The following is a 6,360-nucleotide window of genomic DNA, read 5'->3' on the forward strand; positions in this document are numbered from 1 at the left end:
ATCTTTGTGCCTCCCATCCCGATATTATGCTAAGTGTATGCATGTGTGCATGACATCAAGCGGCCCCCAAAGAATGTCATCTTAAGGCTGTGAAAAGGATAGTGAGATACCTAATACATACATAAAATTTTGGCATTTGGTATCCTAAGAGGTCTTCTTTCGATCTTGTTGGCTACTCCGGTTCGGACTATGCCGGTGACAAGGTTGATAGAAAGTCCACTTCGGGTACTTGTCAATTTCTTGGTAGATCTCGTGTGTCTTGGTCCTCCAAGAAACAAAATTCGGTATCCTTATCTACCGCCGAAGCGGAATACATTGCCGCCGGTTCATGTTGTGCTCAGTTACTTTGGATGACCCAAACTCTTAAGGATTATCGGATCTATATGAAACATGTTCCATTGTTTTATGACAATGAGAGTGCTATTAAGATTGCTCACAATCCCGTGCAATATTCTCGAACTAAGCACATTGAAGTTCGTCATCATTTCGTTCGATATCATTTTGCTAAAGGGGACATTGATCTTAAGCATGTTCGTACCGATAAGCAATTGGCGGATATATTCACCAAACCGCTTGATGAGAAAGTGTTTTGCCGTTTGAGAGGTGAATTGAACATCATCGATGCTTCAAACTTGGAGTAGATACTCCATTTGGATACATGCAAGGCATGAGCCTATGACTATTCCTTGATATTTCTCTTATGATGATATTCATATGTCTTGGATATATTTGCACCCTTGCATGCTATCTAACCCTTGTAGGTACTTGGATGAACCTAAATCAATGAGATTGCAAGTCACTCATACCGTGAGCAATCTCTACATTACCAAGCCTCTACAATATGGTGGTTGAAGTCAAGGAAGCATGATACCCTTCAACATATCCTTTGACAAATTTTATATATCAAATTTCATTTGGTATCAAGTTTCATGATTGTCATTTTGGATACACAAGTGCTCTTCCTTACAAGACTAACCCATGTAGGAAGATTAACCTCAATTACACGTGGTGCTCCCAATCCTTGATGAGCTACATCAACCTTGAGCATCCCACACAAGTTCGACTACATGATCAAGATCAACACCACCACCCAAGGTATGATATTCCATCTTAGAGAAGCTTTAACCCAAGCCATGGGTCAAAGCAGCTCAACAAGATGCGAGTACATCAAAATGCTTAAACGAAAAATGGCAACACCATTTTGAGCTTAAACGATGAGTATGACCTACGATCAAGTGTTCTCACTTGCCTCCTTAGTCAATATACTCTAACATAGGTGACTTTGTCGCCACCCATTTCTAGATGAAGTTCTCTAGTGTTTCTCCGTGTTCTTGCATTTGTTCCTTGCATCTTTGTTCCCCTTCAAAAAAACTTCATCTAGATTTCTTCTCTTTTCTCTGCTTTGCTCTGCAGTTCCTGCATCTAATTCCTTGCAAATCCTTCAGTTAATTCATTGCAAATCTTTGTGAGATCCTATTTGCCTAGTGAGCTGAGATAACAATTGCCCTTTCTTTGTATTTAACTCGGTCACACCGGCTTGTCATTCTCGGTCACACCGACTTATTTTGGTGCCAGCGACGAGAACAACTCGGTGTTACCGATTTCACTATAGTAGAGACAATTTGCCATTTGTTTGTGCATGTTTGTTCCAGCTCCACTCAATGATTCATGTCCTCTACCAGCATCACGTTCTACATGTTGTTTTGCTATGTGACTCAAGGACCAAACCTATTTTAATCACACTCCAGAAGAACCCTTCTTGGAAATTGATGTCAAAGGGGGAGAGAGATCTCACATCAAAGCTTAATCACTTCAACATGGGGAGAGAGTTCTTCAACAGGGGCAGAGAGATATTCACTTCAAAGGAAAAGATAGAGCCCCCAGATGCTTGGTATTCAAGAGGAAAGGAGTTACATGTCTTTAAGAAGGGAAAGACATGTTTGTGCTATTTTTTCTGTGTGTGATCTGATTTTTCCTTTTCCTATTTTCTCCCATTATCCAATATAAGATTCAGGGGGAGAAAGCTATCTAAGGGAAGGAAATCTTTGAATTCATTGCATATCTTTTACCATTGGGGACATGTCTATATCAAATAGAGTACCAAGTACTCACTCTCTACATGTCATCCCAATCCTAGTACTCTTGTGGTTCTTTTGTTTGCTCTGCCTAGTAGATGTTGTTAGAGTTATAATATAAGTCATGTATACCCCTTTGTATTTATCCCGTAGTATAAGGGGTTTCCTGCATATGTACCACACCTGTACATGTATATATATCGGCCTATGGCCTCATGGGAATACAAGTTGCTTATTCCTAACATGGTATCAGAGCTTTAGGTCTTTTTTCGCACGCGCAACTCGTGCTTCGATCCACTCCTGCCGTCGCCGTGTTCTCCCTTCGCTCGGCGTCGCTGCTCCATCTCCTCCCGCCAGGCGCCTCTCCTCCTCAATCGCCGTAGGGAGGCCCCCGATCGCGCCCAGCTGGTTCCGCTCGGCGGTCGTCTCCTCTCCCGCCAGGACTCCGCCGTCTGTGTTATCTAACCTTGTTTAGTCAGGTTTATCTCTTCCTAAGCCAGCTCAAGACCACAAGGTAAGTATATGCATCACAATCATGTGCGTGATGATATCTTGTTGATGTACATATTGTTTGCAAGAAGGACTCATGAACATGAAGGTACACTTCATATATTCACTTCTTTTGCCATGATGAATATAGCCGAGATATATCTAACATATTGCTTGCTCTGTCATCTATATGCATTCATATGCTCTAATATTCAATACTTACATGATTGCACACATGTAGGGGGAGCCTATGCCTGTTACATGTCTTTCCAAAGCTTTTCTTGCTATTCCCTATATCTTTATCTAAAGCTTTGATGTATGTTGTCATCAATTACCAAAAAGGGGGAGATTGAAAGCACAAGTGCTCCCCGGGTAATTTTGGTAATTAATGTCAACATATCTCTTGTTGGACTAATGCCTTTATCTAGTATATTTCAGATAAGTTCAACAATGGAGTGTCATGGACAAGAGGATGTGAAACCCCTTCAAAATGCTAAGGACAAAAGATTGGCTCAAGCTCCAAAGCTCAAGACTCTACATTTTATTTTTTAGTGATCCAAGATCACATTGAGTCCATAGGAAAATCCAATACTATTAAAAGGGGATGAGGTGTTGCTTAATGGCTTGCTTGCTCAAAGTGCTTAGTGATATGCTCCAAAGCCCTCAACCACTTTCTCATTTCCACATATGTTCCAAAGCAAAAGTCAATCTCGGCCCCACCGAAACATTCCATCTGGCGCCACCGAGTTCACTTGATATAGCCACTGCCAGAAACCCTAATCAATTCGGTCTCACCGATGGGTTCCCGGTCTCACCGAGATGGGCTTGCAAACTCTCTGTTGCCTGTTCCAATTATTTCGGTCTCACCGAGATTTGTAATCGGTCTCACCGAGTTTGCTTTACCTACTCTCTGGTTAGCTCTTTACCAAAATCGGTCCCACCGAGTTTGTGTAATCGGTCAAACCAAGATGAGGTTTTACCCTAACCCTACCACATCGGTCCCATCGAGTTGACATATCGGTCCCACCGAAATGCCTAATGGTCACATTATGAACTGAATCGGTCCAACCGAGTTTTCTGATTCGGTCCCACGGAGTTTGGTGAATTGTGTGTAACGGTTAGATTTTGTGTGGAGGCTATATATACCCCTCCACCCACTCTTCACTCGTGGAGAAAGCCATCAGAACATGCCTACACTTCCAGCATACATTTTCTGAGAGAGAACCACCTACTCATGTGTTGAGGTCAAGATATTCCATTCCAACCAGATAAATCTTGATCTCTAGCCTTCTCCAAGTTGCTTTCCACTCAAATAATCTTTCCACCAAATCCAAATCTGTGAGAGAGAGTTGAGTGTTGGGGAGACTATCATTTGAAGCACAAGAGCAAGGAGTTCATCATCAACACAACATCTATTACCTTTTGGAGAGTGGTGTCTCCTAGATTGGTTAGGTGTCACTTGGGAGCCTCCGTCAAGATTGTGGAGTTGAACCAAGGAGTTTGTACGGGAAAGGAGATCGCCTACTTCGTGAAGATCTACCCTAGTGAGGCAAGTCCTTCGTGGGCGATGGACATGGTGGGATAGACAAGGTTGCTTCTTCGTGGACCCTTTGTGGGTGGAGCCCTCCGTGGACTCGCGCAACCATTACCCTTCGTGGGTTGAAGTCTCCATCAACGTGGATGTTCGATAGCACCACCTATTGGAACCACGCCAAAAATCTCCGTGTCTCCAATTGCGTTTGCACACTCCCATCCTATCCCTTTACATTCTCGCAATTGCATGCTTTACTATCCCTTTATATGATATGTATTGTGAATGGGTAAACTTGTGCTAAAACTCCACCTTAACTTGAAGAATTTAAAAACTGCAACTTTTCTTTGCTAAGAGTCTATTCACCCCCCCTCTAGACACCTCTTCTCGATCCTTTCACCCTCTCAAGTATATCAATACCGCTTATGACGATGGAGGATTGATGGCACATAACCATGACTCGGGATATGAGCATGGAGATGACTTGATGCTGACTGATTTGCCGGAGCCGGAACGTCCTAAGGCGGAATGCAAAAAGTTTCTCTTCATGCGATCCTCGCATGAGACGCCTCTAGATGCCGCCTCTACCCAGCAACAACCCGACGGCCGTCCACTGATTAGCCCGACGACACTGGGGGTGATGGTTAGGGAAGGTATGGTGGGCTTACTACCTCCACCCGCCAAGAAGCAAAGGAGGAGACCAGACAAGAAAGGCCCTAAAGGCGCGAGAGCTGCTTCAAGCAGCCAACCGCCTCTGAAGTCCTGGGAGGTAGACAGAATACCTATCGAAGGTGCGGAGCGTTTCCATGTCGCCGGCCACCCGATCCTACCTCCGAAAGCGCTAGAGCACATACTGAACAATGATCTAGGGAGACTTCATGAAGATGTGCTGGCCAGAGAGAAAAGCCTTCTCATCTCAGAAAAACCAGGATACCCGCTTTATGCGGCTCAGGTGCCGGGAGGGAAGTTGTATGTCGAGAGATGGCCCGCGGATAAGCTCATCCTGCAATTTGACTACATCTACGACATGTTCCACATGACCAAGCTGGATTTTCAGTTTATCCGTATGTATGCGTTGTATCTCAGCTACATCATTAGGCGCGAGAACTTCTTGGTAGTCTGCAAAGATCACCGTGACTATGCGAGCAAGTACATCGGCGAGTTTATGATCGCTATTAAGGATAAGGAAATGATTCTCCTGCCTTATCATCCCACGTAAGTCATCCGCGGATATCTTTTCATAAGTTTTAATCATTTCTTTGCATGCATGGAGGCTAATTTGAGGTGTACTTATTTTGCGCGGGGGGGGGGGGGGGGGGGGTCCTCATCTGTCTGTACCCACAATAGTCCCATGCTTTGTACTTGGACTCATCGAAGAACATCAAGAAAAAGGATTACACACACATAGATAGTGTCTGTCTAGTGGATATATCAAGGTGATAAAGTACAGGAAGAACAGGCTGGGTTTCGGCCATAAGACGCACTTCTGCTGCATCCAGCAACCGTACACCAGTAAGGCTGATGAATTCGACCTCATGCATCACCTGATCGAGTACAGAAGGGATAATCAACGCCTTCGCATGTCAGCTACTTCCAACGATGCCGATATTGTCAACTAGGCCACAAGCATTGGAAGGACACCGGATCATCGAATCTGAGCTGAGTTTTATCACGTACAGTGTGAACTTGCCCAAGTGATCATGAAGGAGGTCCTTGAACTAACATGGATGTCCTACCATGGGGAAATCACGCGGGAAGATGTCCGAGCACTGCTACTCGCTCATCGTCTGGACCTGAAGCCTTTCACGAAGCTTGGGTGCTTCCTCCCTGACTATGAAGATTGAACCGCCGACATGGAGGAATGATTGACGATGACAATGTGTCACTACGATCTTTTTATGGCAAAACTTTGAATTTATGCATGGCGAAACTCTGTGATGTAATTAAACCGTCCTCCTAAACTAGCATAGATCACTCTAGTTAATTAGTTTGGGTATGAGGATCGCTCTAGTTAATTAGTTTGGGTACGAGGAACTTCGTTATTTATGTTTACTATAGGTTGCTTGTATTTTGCTAATTATGCCTCTTTGTGTTTCTCAAGTACATTATGCTGCATATTATCGTTGAATTCATCAACTGAAGATGCAGGTACATAGATCAGACATGGCGAAGGACTGCTACACCGTATTCGTTGGGAGTGTTCCAGGAGTGTACGACCACTGGCCAGACGCTTAGGCCCAGGTGGATAGGTACCCGGGCGCTAGC

This window comes from Aegilops tauschii, chromosome 7 (genome assembly GCF_002575655.3).
Source record: "Aegilops tauschii subsp. strangulata cultivar AL8/78 chromosome 7, Aet v6.0, whole genome shotgun sequence".
Classification (NCBI taxonomy): Eukaryota; Viridiplantae; Streptophyta; class Magnoliopsida; order Poales; family Poaceae; genus Aegilops; species Aegilops tauschii.